Source organism: Ischnura elegans, chromosome 11 (assembly GCF_921293095.1).
Source record: "Ischnura elegans chromosome 11, ioIscEleg1.1, whole genome shotgun sequence".
In the NCBI taxonomy this organism is placed as follows: domain Eukaryota; kingdom Metazoa; phylum Arthropoda; class Insecta; order Odonata; family Coenagrionidae; genus Ischnura; species Ischnura elegans.
In genome coordinates, this window is record NC_060256.1 from 74805746 (window position 1) to 74824318 (window position 18573).

Sequence of the window (18573 nt, forward strand, 5' to 3'; positions counted from 1 at the left end):
AGAAAACAGTTGTGGAAATTTTCTTAAACAGTTGTGGAAAATGTCTTATCTCTTAGGTATATACTACCATATTTTAAAATGATGGTATTTCTGAATCTTTAGTAGTTTCTTGTAGGTAAGTCAATCTCACTGGATATTGATAGTTTTAATTTTGATCTGATTACTGTATCTCATTATGACCAGCATAGTGCTATCTTGGTTTTATCTGTTACCGAATCTCCTTCTTAGCAGCCCTTACAAAGACAGTCAACTCACACTTCTTTTCTAAGGCCTCGTTAACTCGTATAACTGTTGAAATAAGTTAGGAAAGCCCCAAAATCAGATCCCATGTGCTGCTATACGTTCATACTCATTAACATGTGTACTTATTGTGTAAAATTAATTTTTTAATCCATTTTTTCTGTCACTCCTGCAAAGTTTTCACCGTCTGGTGCTTTAAATATTTGGCTTCTACTTGTTCTGATGATAAATATCTTTGCTCTTAAATACCTGGTTAATTATTTCATAATGAATTAATCAATGAATCTGTGAATGTAATTAAATAATTATCCTAAGCTATAGGTACTTGAAATCATCAAAATACAGTGGTGTGTGCCAAAATTTTCGTTTTTTTCTTTCGCTAGCGTTCCCGAAATCCGATTCAAATTCATTATATATTTTCTTCCACGGCGAACATATTTAGTAAAACAAACACCATGGCCGTTGACCTGAGAACTATGAGAGAAAGTTGTTTTCAGCAATGAATGTGATAATGATCGAGTTGCATAAACTATCATAGCGTTTTTCGCATAAGAAAAAAGGAAATTGTGATGCAAAGAATACAAATGCTAATGGAAGCAATATCATTAATTCAAATCAGAAATCTCACCGAATTATTCAGGCTACCACTTACTACGAGGTTTGAAATAATACTTAGGTGCGCGATTTAGGGTAAATTGGAAGCGCGAGGTTATTACAGCAATAGTCAGGCCATCTTCGAGGCTAGGGTATTGTGGTTGACCCATGGCTAATTTTTGTCATTTTGCTTCTGGCTGCATTCAAAAATTTTAAGGCCGAGAAGTAATAAAACCGTTTCCGTTACGAGATTGGTTAATCCTCTCCCAGGTTTTTCTTTTAAAATCTTCTCTCTCTTCTGGTCCCTTTCCCCCACCGTCATCCGAATATCACCCGGTCTCTTCCATTTTTTTTGTTGTCCACATGTCGCTTTCGGAAGGGGATGGTATGATTTTTTTTAACTTGCCGTTATATTTTTTTCGAAATTTTAAAACATCCTTCAAGCCCCTCATCGCTGGAAGAGGACGATTTCGGGCCATTTCCATTTTCCTCCAGTCATAATCCTTAGCTTATTGCCTCAATTATATCTCAGCGTTGGTATTTTCCGCATTTTTTCCGAGCCAAAGGATATGATCAGGGGGGCATTTACTTGTCATTTTCTTGTATTTCGAGTCGTAAAAAAGGATTTTGGGCTATACAAAAAGCGCTCGTCAAAATGGTCACCGTTTCTTCTTACGGGCTTCCATTGACGAGGTCGGGAATATTTTCGAGAAGCACTAGTCAGAAAATTGGATTAGTGATGTTTATTTTTGAATAGAAGATATACTTTGGTCTAAACTTTATATTGACTTATTTCTGTGTTCCTTGAATAGTTAAAACTGATTGGTACAAAATAATGTATTGGTAATTAAATTGGATTGATAATAATTACCGCGTTGTTCAATTTATCGAAGATTAATATTTTTGTAATACTGACCGAAGCAAAGAAACTATGAATTGTTGTAATGGCTACATAATTCTTTGATCTGTACTCATGGCACTATATGAATTATTCAATAAACTTGAGGTATTATTTTGTGAACTAGCTGAATGTAATGGATGAGCAACATTTGTCAAGAATAAGTTTTCTAATCCCAAATTCTCTACATCGTATTTCCGCCTTGGGTTCTGGTAATGAAGTTTTATCAATGTATTGAAAGCATGGAAGGATTCTTAGAAAATTATATTGAAATTTTAAAATCCCTTGCCATCAGATGTCTAGTGTAGTTCCTCCTTTTTCCAGGCAGTATGATAAATACGATTATCACTATTTTTCCGCTATATTTTCATCGTGCATCCATACTCAGCCTAATTATTTTGAACGTGAATGTCAGTAAAAACGTAAATATGCATAAGTTTGTTGCCTTAGGAGGATGAATATCCGCCGAGGATGATTACGTAATAGATGAAATGTTTGAGTTAGGTCTTCAAAATTTTTGAGGATACTCAATCTATATTTCTGAGTAATGTCCAATTAAAAAAAACTTAAATTAATCGCTTACGCAGATAATTATGGAAATCCGTGTTCATTAGGACTTTCACTATTTTATATACATAATGCTCCGCGTGAAGATATCTCCAAAAATTAAAAGGAAGAAATCTTATCTCGCAAAGGAATACTGAAGTGGTAGGTATATGTATCTTTACTGTTTCTACTCGTAGGTTTTACTCATATATCTAATCTAGTAGCATCGTATCATCGTGAATTTCAATTGGGCATTTAATTAGGAAAAATGTCGACTAATACTTGGAATTTATCTGAATTAACATGTGCCAAAACCCATAAAACGTTAACCAATGTCAGATTATATAGTTGCTACAAAACTTAACCCTGTCACATGGTGTATGTAATCACCAAGTATTGTTGTACTTAACAATAAAACCTTAAAATACTAACTTGTCTCTTATGAGGTACGATGCGGTGGAAGGTCTTAATGTTAAAATTTAGAAGTGAGTAAATGAGAAATTACAAGTTTTCCATCACATATATTTAAACACGACGTGTTTTGTTGTTACAAAAACTTGCACTGGATAATGTTGTTTGTAAAAACGAAGCGCGAAAAAATAAATCCATAGGAAATATTTCATTGTTTCATTTTACTAACTTAATTTACTAGTTAACATAATCAAAATACTATATAATTGTCATAATTTTGTAGATAATTTTATATAATACGTAAATATTTATATAATGAGAATCGTATATGAACAAATTAAATGAAATAGCATCATCATCTTGATGCTGTAATTTATTCTGTATCACTTTGATTAGGATCATGATATTTTTATACATTTAACTTCGGTTATTGAGGGGTATATATAAATTAACTATTTCACCTTTAACAATATGAGTGGTTTATAGCTGTTTAGTTCATGAACTGAATATTCATTCTTTCCATAAATTGTTATGGAATTATAATTATATGCCCAAGTGAAGGAAGCTCAATGATTTTGCATGCAATTATCTTTTTGCAGAGTGCTTTCGATGGAGATGGTCATACAACGCGTGGGACAAGATAATGAGCAACTTCGGAAGATTTTCTCACAGAGTATTCACGATTAAACCTGAGGAGAAAGAAGAATCACATCCTGTGATAAGAAATCCAGCTACAGCTCCTGAGAGATGTCATTACATATCGTGTATACATAAATTCATTTTAGCCATGGTTTTGCTACCAAGTGGGTAATCAGCACGTATAATTTAAATGTCCTAAACTGGTCATTATAAAAATTAATGCTTTTGTTCATGTATTTTTACGCTGCAAAGCTTAAATTTCTGGTGTAATTAATCCAAATTACCTTGAGACTATAGGTACTTGAATATTAGTGATTCAAATGACTGAAATGTAATGAATATGAAGTCTTATGGAATAAAAATTTCCTAGTAAATGAATAAGATCTACATTTTAACATTAAAAAAATCCAAATAAGATATTGTTCAGTATGTGTATTATCTACATCATTCCTTATTTTATTATATCTAACTCTCTACGGTGGCTGACATTTAAACAGAAGCGTGCACATTGAATTCAAATATAAAATCAACAGATTTAGGCGTTACTTGGTGGAACGATGATATATTCATGGTTAAATAAAAACACAGTACTATTCCACAACCATATATTTGCAGTCTACTAGTTTCAACGTTACAACGTCATTATCAAGACATGTCTTGATAATGACGTTGTAACGTTGAAACTAGTAGACTGCAAATATATGGTTGTGGAATAGTACTGTGTTTTTATTTAACCATGAGAATTCAAATATGTTTCTTCAATACAGCTGTCTTCCCTTTTATCATATATTTGGAAAATTTTACTCCTATTTAATTTTTGGAGCGAGTTTAACTGGCACTATGGATATATATTTACGATATTGAAAATAATTAAGAAAAAATTGAAGGCTTTTCTCAAATACTATTATCAAATTATTAAGGTAACGAGGACAAATGGTGTCATTAGTTCCGGAAACGGAAAGATTTAAATACCTAATTTAATTGATTTTAACTGATAAGCATATTCTTACGGGAGGGATAATTTTCTTCTTCTCAGCGAACGTGTATGAATGTTCATTTGTTTCTTGTCGTTTATTTTCTTTTTTTGGAATGAGGATGCCCTATCATACTTATGTTTGGTAACCTCAGGCCATATTTAACATCCGAATTTAATCAGGTAGTTACTGCTATCCTTTAGTAAGTACATCCTGTCAAACTTTTGGAGAAAAAATAGTAAGAAAAGTGATATTTGTATATTTTCGTATTTCCTATGAAATATTAGCAAACGAAGTTTTGATTGTTCATTCTAAGAAGTTTTAGTGGGGGTGTTTCAAGAAGTGTTAAGTATTGCTACGACAATCAAGTCTTGCAATTTGCTTTTTTAAATAGTAATTGGAGCTAAGTAGCTCTTCCATGTATTCGTATAGGAATCATGGAGCTTTTATTCCAACTTATGTGTGTAAATAAAGCGTGATTTGAATTACAAATTTGGAAAAGAAAGAAAATTTTCCACTGACAATGCATGGACTACGAAAATTTAGAGAATTCGTCAGAATATGAGAAATAATTATAACTGTGATTTTTTCTGAAAAACCATAATAAATGTTGTCATTTAACACTCACGATAAAGTATTAAGTTTAATACACTCCTAGAGACCACAGAGAGAATGAGTTGCAGAAACATAGAATCAACAGGTATAAATGGTGATGATTCTAAAATCAATGTGGATTAAATGAGTATCAAGAATGAAATTTTCTACTTTAGTCGGGATGCATATAGTTTTGGCATTTGATTATCGTTTATAATTATCAATTTCAATGCCGTTAGGGATATATCTTGCTTCGAAATGCATTTTATACCTTAACTATCATGCATTAAAACAAATTTTGTCTTCTTTAATCATTCTCTACATATGTTGGGAGTAGTAAAAATAATAAGAGCACACACTTTCATTCTGGGTAAGGGGTTATCGTAAGTGCTTATTGGATGAAGTGAGCCGTTGGACACCTCAAAATTTAATCCTCAAAATGCGAAGACGTCTATGAAAAGGGTCTGGCCTTCCTAACCAATATGTTTAAGTTTCTTTGCCTGTGACTCGTCTGGGAAGAGCGAAACATTCTTCATCTATTACGTAATCATCCGCCGAGGATGATTACGTAATAGATGAAATGTTTGAGTTAGGTCTTCAAAATTTTTGAGGATACTCAATCTATATTTCTGAGTAATGTCCAATTAAAAAAAACTTAAATTAATCGCTTACGCAGATAATTATGGAAATCCGTGTTCATTAGGACTTTCACTATTTTATATACATAATGCTCCGCGTGAAGATATCTCCAAAAATTAAAAGGAAGAAATCTTATCTCGCAAAGGAATACTGAAGTGGTAGGTATATGTATCTTTACTGTTTCTACTCGTAGGTTTTACTCATATATCTAATCTAGTAGCATCGTATCATCGTGAATTTCAATTGGGCATTTAATTAGGAAAAATGTCGACTAATACTTGGAATTTATCTGAATTAACATGTGCCAAAACCCATAAAACGTTAACCAATGTCAGATTATATAGTTGCTACAAAACTTAACCCTGTCACATGGTGTATGTAATCACCAAGTATTGTTGTACTTAACAATAAAACCTTAAAATACTAACTTGTCTCTTATGAGGTACGATGCGGTGGAAGGTCTTAATGTTAAAATTTAGAAGTGAGTAAATGAGAAATTACAAGTTTTCCATCACATATATTTAAACACGACGTGTTTTGTTGTTACAAAAACTTGCACTGGATAATGTTGTTTGTAAAAACGAAGCGCGAAAAAATAAATCCATAGGAAATATTTCATTGTTTCATTTTACTAACTTAATTTACTAGTTAACATAATCAAAATACTATATAATTGTCATAATTTTGTAGATAATTTTATATAATACGTAAATATTTATATAATGAGAATCGTATATGAACAAATTAAATGAAATAGCATCATCATCTTGATGCTGTAATTTATTCTGTATCACTTTGATTAGGATCATGATATTTTTATACATTTAACTTCGGTTATTGAGGGGTATATATAAATTAACTATTTCACCTTTAACAATATGAGTGGTTTATAGCTGTTTAGTTCATGAACTGAATATTCATTCTTTCCATAAATTGTTATGGAATTATAATTATATGCCCAAGTGAAGGAAGCTCAATGATTTTGCATGCAATTATCTTTTTGCAGAGTGCTTTCGATGGAGATGGTCATACAACGCGTGGGACAAGATAATGAGCAACTTCGGAAGATTTTCTCACAGAGTATTCACGATTAAACCTGAGGAGAAAGAAGAATCACATCCTGTGATAAGAAATCCAGCTACAGCTCCTGAGAGATGTCATTACATATCGTGTATACATAAATTCATTTTAGCCATGGTTTTGCTACCAAGTGGGTAATCAGCACGTATAATTTAAATGTCCTAAACTGGTCATTATAAAAATTAATGCTTTTGTTCATGTATTTTTACGCTGCAAAGCTTAAATTTCTGGTGTAATTAATCCAAATTACCTTGAGACTATAGGTACTTGAATATTAGTGATTCAAATGACTGAAATGTAATGAATATGAAGTCTTATGGAATAAAAATTTCCTAGTAAATGAATAAGATCTACATTTTAACATTAAAAAAATCCAAATAAGATATTGTTCAGTATGTGTATTATCTACATCATTCCTTATTTTATTATATCTAACTCTCTACGGTGGCTGACATTTAAACAGAAGCGTGCACATTGAATTCAAATATAAAATCAACAGATTTAGGCGTTACTTGGTGGAACGATGATATATTCATGGTTAAATAAAAACACAGTACTATTCCACAACCATATATTTGCAGTCTACTAGTTTCAACGTTACAACGTCATTATCAAGACATGTCTTGATAATGACGTTGTAACGTTGAAACTAGTAGACTGCAAATATATGGTTGTGGAATAGTACTGTGTTTTTATTTAACCATGAGAATTCAAATATGTTTCTTCAATACAGCTGTCTTCCCTTTTATCATATATTTGGAAAATTTTACTCCTATTTAATTTTTGGAGCGAGTTTAACTGGCACTATGGATATATATTTACGATATTGAAAATAATTAAGAAAAAATTGAAGGCTTTTCTCAAATACTATTATCAAATTATTAAGGTAACGAGGACAAATGGTGTCATTAGTTCCGGAAACGGAAAGATTTAAATACCTAATTTAATTGATTTTAACTGATAAGCATATTCTTACGGGAGGGATAATTTTCTTCTTCTCAGCGAACGTGTATGAATGTTCATTTGTTTCTTGTCGTTTATTTTCTTTTTTTGGAATGAGGATGCCCTATCATACTTATGTTTGGTAACCTCAGGCCATATTTAACATCCGAATTTAATCAGGTAGTTACTGCTATCCTTTAGTAAGTACATCCTGTCAAACTTTTGGAGAAAAAATAGTAAGAAAAGTGATATTTGTATATTTTCGTATTTCCTATGAAATATTAGCAAACGAAGTTTTGATTGTTCATTCTAAGAAGTTTTAGTGGGGGTGTTTCAAGAAGTGTTAAGTATTGCTACGACAATCAAGTCTTGCAATTTGCTTTTTTAAATAGTAATTGGAGCTAAGTAGCTCTTCCATGTATTCGTATAGGAATCATGGAGCTTTTATTCCAACTTATGTGTGTAAATAAAGCGTGATTTGAATTACAAATTTGGAAAAGAAAGAAAATTTTCCACTGACAATGCATGGACTACGAAAATTTAGAGAATTCGTCAGAATATGAGAAATAATTATAACTGTGATTTTTTCTGAAAAACCATAATAAATGTTGTCATTTAACACTCACGATAAAGTATTAAGTTTAATACACTCCTAGAGACCACAGAGAGAATGAGTTGCAGAAACATAGAATCAACAGGTATAAATGGTGATGATTCTAAAATCAATGTGGATTAAATGAGTATCAAGAATGAAATTTTCTACTTTAGTCGGGATGCATATAGTTTTGGCATTTGATTATCGTTTATAATTATCAATTTCAATGCCGTTAGGGATATATCTTGCTTCGAAATGCATTTTATACCTTAACTATCATGCATTAAAACAAATTTTGTCTTCTTTAATCATTCTCTACATATGTTGGGAGTAGTAAAAATAATAAGAGCACACACTTTCATTCTGGGTAAGGGGTTATCGTAAGTGCTTATTGGATGAAGTGAGCCGTTGGACACCTCAAAATTTAATCCTCAAAATGCGAAGACGTCTATGAAAAGGGTCTGGCCTTCCTAACCAATATGTTTAAGTTTCTTTGCCTGTGACTCGTCTGGGAAGAGCGAAACATTCTTCTCAACAAAGCAGCTTTTCGTTTGAATCACTGAGTGAAATCATTTTTATCGGTTTCAATTGCTCCTGGATGAATTTGCACTGATTTTAAGTTTAATGGACTATATCAATTTTATAAGTCAAAGTGAGTAGCATACCGGTTGTTATTGATCATTAAAAATGTAGCTAAATAGTGCTTAATCCAGACAAAATTGATTTATTTTGTCATTCATTGAATCCGTCGCTGTTACGTTGGTGTACCTGCGTCACATTTTTCCATATTCCACCGTCGTGTCTCCGCTGCTGGAGAACTTTGTAAGTGCCAAGAATGTGTGTCCGCTGCGTATTGAAGGGGGTGGGATTGGGGAGATTGTTTAGATAAGAAATATCATCGCAGGCAGAATTTTTTACATAAGTGAACAGGTACCTACGAATGTTCTACCTCATATTTTTGTCAATGGTCAGAGAAGTAAGAAGTTTACTTGATTTTTAATTTTGCTCGTTAGTAGCAAAATACAATCAAATTTAAGTTTTATTTTAACATTCCGAATGTACCTATGCATATCATAATGAATAGTCGATGTAGAATTTCCAAGAATTTGCATCTCGATTAGGAAGTAAATCACCAATTGATTCCATAGTTTCACACCTACGTATTTCTTCTCTTTCACGTAGTTCTATACCTGCTCGATATATTTCATTTGACGTCTTCCATTTCCGTTCTTGCAATCTATTTGACCCTCAACGATTGTTTGTATCAGGCCATCACGTTTCAAGATGTGGCTTATAGGGTCGTTCCGTCTTCTTATCAGGTTTTTTTATGAGGCTTCTCTTCTCTCATACCCTTGTAAGGACTTCATATGGGTATAAATGCATATTTTTGGTATTCTAAATTAATCTTACGTGAATATATCAGTTTTAACTTATAATGAATATCAGCATGATTTCACTACCTATACAAAATCAATCCCATTATTTCTAAAAACCTCTGGTGAACCATGAAATTACTTCGAGTTTAGACCAGACATTCGATCTTGCACGACCTCTCACGCACTGTGAAATTGATACAATCCTTTATAGCTCATATATTTAATAATCAATAGGGTATACCTAAATATATGACCTATTAAGGTAGTAAATATAGGAGAAAGTAAATCTATATTATTCCAACATTCCTTACATAGGTGAGCAGATTTGTATTCAATGTTCGCGAGTTCAAATCCTACCCACTCTTATAAATATTTTTGTATTTGATTACACTTTTAACCTAGTTCACCAGCAACTTTGACGGAATTCATATCCAACATATGGATACAAATAATGACTACGTTTATCAAATTAAAAGTGAAAAGTGAAATTTTATTTAAGCTAACGAACATGATCACATCATAGGCATCAGCTTGAGAATGTTGGCTAGAGGATTCTTCATGTAGATCTAAATAGTTTTCCCTACGTATAATAAAATATATGACTGTTTCCCTAATTTGTATTACACATTTTATAATCTATCCGTTTTACATATCTCTTTAATATGAACTCTTTTTATTACAAACAATTAAAAAGGCATGGTACTTTTTCACACGATGTATTTAAGACGACTGTTTTCGTCGCAGAGGCGACATCTTCAGGTACACAAATGGTTATTTTGTTACTTACTATTATTATTATTTTATTTGTTACTCCGTATATCATTAATGTTCTCTCTCTACTCTACAAAATCTTCGTAGTAAAAATATTTCAGGTGATGATCAATCATACTAAGCTCTTCGTCATTTTTGGGGAATTCTCCTTCAATTTTACCCTTTTCTGTATATCTCGGACAATTAATGTGTCTCATTACTTGGTCCGTCTTTGATATATAGGAATCCATAATCCTCTTTCTTCTCCAATTCTTCAGGGAAACATCTTTCTTGCGCACCCTATCCGTCAATTTGGTCTCGATTTTCAGCTAACAGCACCATGCCTCGCAGGTTTTTATTCAACTGCACTTTTATGCATATGCAGTTGTCTTAGTATTGAGTTTCAGACATACATTTAAAAGTATTATTTAAAGTTTTACTTGGATAGATTTTCTAAAGCTCAATATTTTTTCATTCATGCAGAGTATTATAATATATTCAGTCAATGGACTAAGCCATTCATTTGCTGGAAATACTTTTGAATATAGGATCGTATGACAACAGGAAGTTAATTCAACTATTATGAGCAGTAAAATATATTTATTACTACGCAACTATTTATGTTTGCTTATGCCTCCAATTTAAACTTAAAATTAGCCCCAGCCATTATAAAGGCAGCTGTCCCCTATGCCCGTAAGATTTTCTGACACTCTTTCATCATCCTAATTCACTTCACAGTCGATGACAATTTCTTCTGGCAATGAAAATTATTCCTTATCGAGGCGATTGGCCCATTGCTTGTTTATTGCTATTGCCAAATTTCCCGACTTGTTTGGAAAATATGGAAATCCCCTTCATTTACGATTACTAACAAATGTACTTGATATTATTCTTCATCGAGTGGATTTGAAGATTTCCATTCACTAGCGATGTTGCAGGAATTATTTCACAGCAATGTGTGTTCAATTCAGGCACTGTTTTAACTTTCTTATAATGTACCTTATTTATTCTTACAGTCGTTCATATAAAAATTCATATTACCCTGGTCTAATAATAAATATAACTCATATATATCTTCTTTCTATTTTACCTGTCTTATTTACTTTACGATGCAAAGAATGAGACAAAAAACTTCCAGAAAATCTCAATCCCGTAATTTTTATTATTGAAGTAATTCGTATGTTGTATGTGAAATTAAAGTATGTAAAAGGTGCCAAAATTGTGATTTCAATGCGTTAAATAATTTTTAAAAGAATTACTTAGCTTTCAAAGATCATTTTTTAATGGAACTCACATTTTATCAACTCCTGAATTCGCCTGTGTGACTTATATTGCTTTTTCATCTCCGTCAGGTCACAGTGAACCCCTTGTGACGGTCTGTGAACGGAGATTTTCTAATCAATTGAGTGCTGACCGTTTAGGCTGTGATTACAAACTCAGTCACACTTTCCGAGTTGGTACAACAGTGGATTCTTTGGCTCTGATTCTCCTTTCGATGGATCACCCATCAAATTAGTTATAAAGGCAAAACTAAACCATTCAGGTAAGTGAGGCAAACCATCGACTACAGGCCGCAGCCTGTCTGTGTCCGGTTACTTCCATAATCGTTAAGTTTTTTGACTAATATCCCTTACTCGTTACTCAGAGGGACGCATTTATTTAACGCCTAATAATATCATTCTCTGATATTCTTAGCTTTGTTAATCTTGGTATGTTAATTTGGCCGGTAACTGCTTTAATACATTAACAAAAATTATAGTTTCGCCGGAATCGTTTCCCGAATTCCGATACATGTACGCTTCAAGTTCTAACGGTGACTATCGTAATTATCTAGTGAAAGAGATTGTATACTGAAGAGTAGAAAGTATTGTTAAGAATAAATATATTTTTATAATTAGTAATATGTGATATACATTAAGTAAGTGAGCGGATTTATACACAAAATTTACACACATTTATCCTTAGGAAATTCATTTGATTAAAAAATATCAACTAAAATTTTGCTACCTCTGCATAGTTTAAGATAAGAGTTTTTTTCTCAGTTTATTTCCAGGGATTTTTTACTATGACAATTCTTAGGTAATTATAATATATGACAATAGAATAACTTCACATCATACATACTAAAGTAGTTGGGCTCGAGTTGATGTGATAGCTTGAATGTCGGCATCCCACCCTGTGGGGCCTACTTAAAATCCTTATATTGGTGGAGACTTATCATATCTTTCGTAGACCACCCGATCACAACTTAAGTGGTTTATGGAGGGCATTTTCAGCACTGTATCCTGTTCGTCGGATCGTAAATGATAACCGCGAACCCCCTGGCGCCTTTCGTTAAGAGCAAAGTGGCGCTGACGCAGGGTTTACCTCAACCTTCACTTTACCTTTGGTCAGCCTTTCCACCACACTGTGTGTCAAAATTAGAATTCGTTCGATTTTTCAAACCAATTATCAAGAAATCTTTTGGATATGAAAGTAATACTACCCTTATTTTAGATTAAAGTAATACTACCCTTATTTTAGATTTATTGCGAATGGTTGGGAAAAATAATACTGGTACTGATACTGTGACTTAACTTGAACGGCGGTACCTACCTCTGAGACTTTAATACTTCTAATGCTCTAATATACAGCTCTTATCAATTGATTTCTGTCACTTTTAAGCCTGTTTCTGTATGGTACTTAGAGAAGTAGTGTGATAGCTGAGATCATTTGTACAATGAGTCGTCAAAGGGTCTACGATTCTACGGGTCTACGGTCTAATCTCTCTTGCGACTGACAGAAATATGTGCTGGAAGTGCCCACTGAAGTCAGGATCGGATATTCAAAGAAAACTACGCAGAATGTCAATATTCAAGTCACCACAGCCATACAAATCGATCCCTGCCTATTTAAGTACTTAAAATCTGAGGTATATTTTCTTGTGTAATGTAATTTATGGCGCTACAGGTCAGAAAAGATCCCGTGGAATAAATTCATATTCTTTCGGCATAGACACGTAAAACCACCTGTCCCTGTAACTCTTAGGATGCCTATTTTCCTCTTATATTAAATTGAAAATACGAAGAGTATACATAGGAATTCAAATTAAAAAATATTTTCCGCAATTCTTAGGAACGAATGCAATATGCAAATATGCATAAACATACCTTTGCAATCCGATAATCAACTAATGTTTGTTCAACGAATAAATAGAAACTGTTTAAATATTACCCCTGCTCTGTCATGCTAGAGCATGTACTGAAAATAGTAAGGTATTATTAATAAAATATATATATTTAAACCCTTAGCAAGGGGACATCAGAAGTAAAATGACATCTTAAAGGCAGAACATGGTAAATTTCGAATGACCCATACTTAAGTATCCTCGTAGGCTATTACATGCCCAAGGAAAAATATATTCCTCTCCTTCATCAGTCAGAGTGTCTTATGAGAAGCTTCTTAGAGTTGAAACGAAAAAAATATCACCCTCTTATTTCAATCTTATTTGAAAATGCCTACTGTTCTCAAAAATCGAGAAAAGACTACGCATGGGTAAAAATTTCAGTAAGGACTTGAAATATTCAACTTTTGGTACGTGAAAATTTTGTGATCGCATCATTAGAACCGTTGGAAGAAGTTAAAATGCTGGCACATATTCTATTCACATCTTCTGTTACATAAAGTTGAAAATAATTGGGATATATTAAGGAGATCACTGCGAAAATATTTTCGCGGTTTCTACTTTCATGAAAATTTTGCTTCTGGTGTTACTTGGGATGTGGGTCATATAATTGCGTTTATATTCAAACCGTAATTGATTTTTGTGATCAGGGTGTGAGTTTCTCTCGCTGCAATAGCTGTTTTTGGACTATTAATCGGTCGAAGTACGTCAGTATTAAAACAAACTGTTTTCAAAGCAATAGTGAACTCATATAAATTTTATTAATGCTACTTTCTCCTGAGTTATGTCATTATTATTTCCATATCCTCGCATAAATTAAAGTTTTGGTAAAAGTAAAAATAGCTTATCGTAAATAACATACAAGTTCTTGATATCTACCACCGGCAATTCTCAAAACACAATGTTTTAAAATCAACTTCTTGGTGTTTATTTCAATCCCTTTACCTTAAATTGAAACTCCACTGCTTGGTCTCAACACTTGATCGAAATTCTAGCGCCATTGTATCCTGCCTATCTGAATAATCTACGCAGTAAAATAGATAATTTCGCTAAAATGAAGTTTTTGTGCAATTATGAGGTTGGTAATCGTAAAATTATAAGATTTTGGTTCTCCACCTTATCATGTCATCCACCGTTTTCTTTCTCCGAATGTGTTTATAGGTTATCTCATGCGGTTTGGTTTGGCTTTTCCATTTTCCTCGTGAGTCCTGTCGTCTATTTATCTAGATTTTCTAGTGGATTACGTCGCATTATACTTATCTTATATTCATTGGTAGGTTGTTGATGGTGCTATTTAAATCACTTTGCTCCCGTTCGTATATGAACGAGAGATTGTATGCGAGTGAGTTATGCAGAACCGTTGGAAAATACGTAAATGTCTAAGTGACACTCAAAAAGTATTTCACTAAGCTATTACTGAGTGAACGAGGGATGCACTCACTCTAGAGACAAATATTGGGAAATTCTCTCCTATTTTAGATATGATAGATTGCGTAATCTTATCGGAAACGGGGACTAACATAGTTCATGGGGCATATTCCGGTAAATCCCCGCAGAATGTTAGGATGGCAAATATTACTTATGGCAGAGGGAAAATAGATTTTCTTTAGACAGGACATTACAGCAAGCAGCCTTTGGAAACTTTCGATGGGTTCCATATAATATGCTATGTGTCTTTCTGTTTCTTCTAATAGCTATGTTCTTTCAATGTTTGCTACGGATAAGTTGAGAGCAAATTTTATGGCCATGGGATATCGCCGTAAAAGTATTTTTAAGTTATCATATCATGCTGAATATTATTTTATCTTCTAAGTATGCATCGCATAGGTGTTTTCTGATGGATTTTGAATAGTCATTTCAGCACAAAAATGTGTGTGAAAGAAAATAACCCGTATAAGTTTTCCTTTCTGTCTTCATATAGTCTATAAAAATCCTGCTACCAATGATGAAATCCTTTCATTTAGAGAATGAAGCTCAAGTTGTTTGCATCACTAATTAATACATACTTTGACAGCGGCTGAGTTCACAGATATTTTGCATGGTATAGGTAGCGATAGCCTTTGAAAAAATGCATAATACATTTTTATCGGAATTTCAACACGGTTAGGTGGGCCATGAAGACAAACTTTCTCATTACGATAGTGATAAGCGTCTCATATAGGCATCTCTTTTTACCCATAGAATATTATAGTGCTATGAAGTAAAAAATGAATAACGAAAAGCGTTGAATATCTTTACCATCTCAAGCAATGGTGATTGTTTTCACTTCATTCAAATTCCCCACACCTGTAACGCCTTAATTTTAGCATTCTTACTGGTGTACATAACCTTGAAGTTCATCCATTAGATGTTCCATTTAATTTCAAGTATGTTCTTATTAACCGTTAATTAGGATACTGCTACTCGTAGGAGTATACAACCATACTTAATATTATATCACAAGTCACATGATTAAATTTTTGCATCATTTTCACGTCCATTTAGGCTATTCTGTAGAGTAATGCGTCAGTTAAAAATTAAGTAGCTCTCTTAGGGAATTTAAATGGGAATCAGTGTACTTTTAATGGAGTTTAGTCATCCTTATCGTCTTAACGACATTTTTAATCTAATTTTCTAGTCTATTAAAAGTTATTTTCTTTCCTGCTCCGGAGGGTCTATTCAAAAGTATTTTATTACGACAGGGCAGCGAATTTTCATTCTATTAAGGTCGTCGCATAAATATAATCGACAAGAAGCCTTCTCAAGGCAAGTGATTCACTTCTGAATCCCGCTATAACTGACTTAGATACTCAGGCTTCTATGACTAGCAAATGCTCCAATAAGTAACTTGGTTTCCCTGTTCTCTTTGAGTGTTGAAAATAAATATAATAGAAAACGTTTGTACTTATATTTAGTGTCGTATTCAGTGGAATATTTTTCTATCTTTTAGAATCATGATGCTTACATTTATTAATCTACATTACACTACATTACATTTATTAATCTACATTACACTACATTACATTTATTAATCTACATTACATATTTTATGGTAAATATGCAATGATTTTGCTTCTGAGTATTGGTATGGACATTGATTCACCTCAGTTTCTGCTGATCGTAAAAACAGAATCGTATCCATTTTATACCAGCTGAAACCATAATAATGATTGTTTTACCGATTCATACGCGGAATCGTTAATGTTTCCATTAATTTTCCCTCAAGTTTTTTTCTGTGGTAGTTTGATGTAAATGTGGCAAATTAAGTATTACAACAACGTTAATATTCAAAGTACATTGTCCTATCTACAAGTGAATGGCGGTCATGTTTAGAATAATAGCACCATTGAACATGCAAACATGAACCGCATCAATTGAACAGCACTCACACACCAGCTTAATTTAAAATGTATATTTAGGTTGGTACAAATGTATAAGGTTATACATGCATTTAATTGCAAACATGCTCATACAGATAGATACTTACCAAATATTTATTACATTTTAATACCATTTGTGCTGCTAAAGTGGTTAGATGCATTGTCATTTCGCAGCCACACAAGAATATCAATATTGATCACTTGATCGTTTCCGTGAATTAATGTTTATTCCAATTGCAAATTCGTATTTACACTTTTGACTAACTGTTGTCACATGCATTTTATTGATGATGTACTTTCATATCTTACGTTATAATTTTTTTACTCACTAGCAACAAACGTTGGATATTCAACTGCCAACGCTCTTAACAACCGGCGCAGAACCCATCGCCGTCTTGAGTTAGAATAAAAATATTTTACAATTTGCCTTCAGAAGACGAAATACTTACTTTTTTCACCAAAACTTATTTTCTGAATTATCCATACAGCTACTAGAAGTAAATTGTTTCATATTTCCTTCTTTTGTTTTCAATTATTTCATAATGCGCCATTTCATGCAAAAAAATTAGAATACATTTACTTAAATTCCAAAGAAGGAATCCCAGTCACGAAAAACATTTCAACAACAGACTCAATGCCTTTCATGGATACTTTTTATCAAAATACCTGTTAGTGACGTCGAGATGTAACAGACAAAGTTAAGGAAAGGGGCAAGTCCAAATGACACAATTCAGTAGTAGTAGGATGTATAATCTTCGTGCGCGTTAAATCAGCAATAATTTATTTTTCAAATTAATGATTCAGTCAGCAAGTTATTCAGACTTGAACAAGAAAATTAATATCAGAGTGAAGTTTTTTATAGAATGAATTAGGGAGTGAGACATTTAATAATGTCAAAAATTCTCAAAACGAACCATTTTTCCAAATTATAAAAATTCGCGGTGAAATTTTCCTTTACAAGATTAAGTGTATATCACGAAAGGAGTCATTTTCTTGGTTTGAACCTACTGTACATATTGATAAGCAAAAATAATCATTGGCTGATGTAAATATTTTAAGGACATATTTACCATATTTCGTGTCCTACTCAGCGTGCCATTAAAATATTTGAGTACGGTGATCAATAACTCTTTGTTTTTAATTCTAAACTAAATAAAATAAAAAAATATTGCGCAATTGCCAGTGAACAATATGTTTTATAGGTTTACACGGTTAAGCTTGCGAGTGACTGAGACACACAACGCCTGAGTTGCTTGCATAATTAAGGACAGATGCATTTCAAATAGCATCATCTTAAAACCAAACCATCCTTTCAGAATCGTAAGAAGCTGTAAATCTAGATGGATATTTTGCCTCGAGAATTGGTGCAGGAATTTGATTTTTCGTCGGACAATGGAGAAATTTGAAGAATGGCAGACCACTCAGATGAACTTAATTTTGTCGAATTGTCGAACTTAATTTTAACGAATAATTTTTATAGTTTTTAATATTTAGAGAAAGGCAGTGTAACAAAATCTATCGTAATATGCCCATTGAGGCGGCTTGCAAGGTAGAGTAGATGTAGATGAAATCGCTTAACAGGTAATATATTTATGAGTTTTCATCCACTCGTAAGTGATATAATGGTGTGCCATCCAGTATGGCACTTTTTGATATCCAATTTTTAATGGCCCACCGATAGACACCATTGTGTTAGTACGTTCCAACCACTCGCCTTGTTTCTCAACGAGCGGGACTCCCGGTGTGAAAGCGGGCGCTGGATGACCGCGTAAG

The 18573-nt window shown here is 32.9% G+C and overlaps 1 long non-coding RNA gene across 1 annotated transcript in view; it reads left to right on the forward strand.

The window, feature by feature from the left end:
• LOC124168263 overlaps positions 1 to 3658 on the forward strand; it is a 37096-nt gene extending 33438 nt beyond the window's left edge. Inside the window, exon 3 of the long non-coding RNA XR_006866886.1 lies at positions 3289 to 3658. This is a non-coding gene — a long non-coding RNA (uncharacterized LOC124168263). The remainder of the gene's footprint in view (positions 1 to 3288) is intronic.
• Positions 3659 to 18573: the final 14915 nt, after the last annotated feature.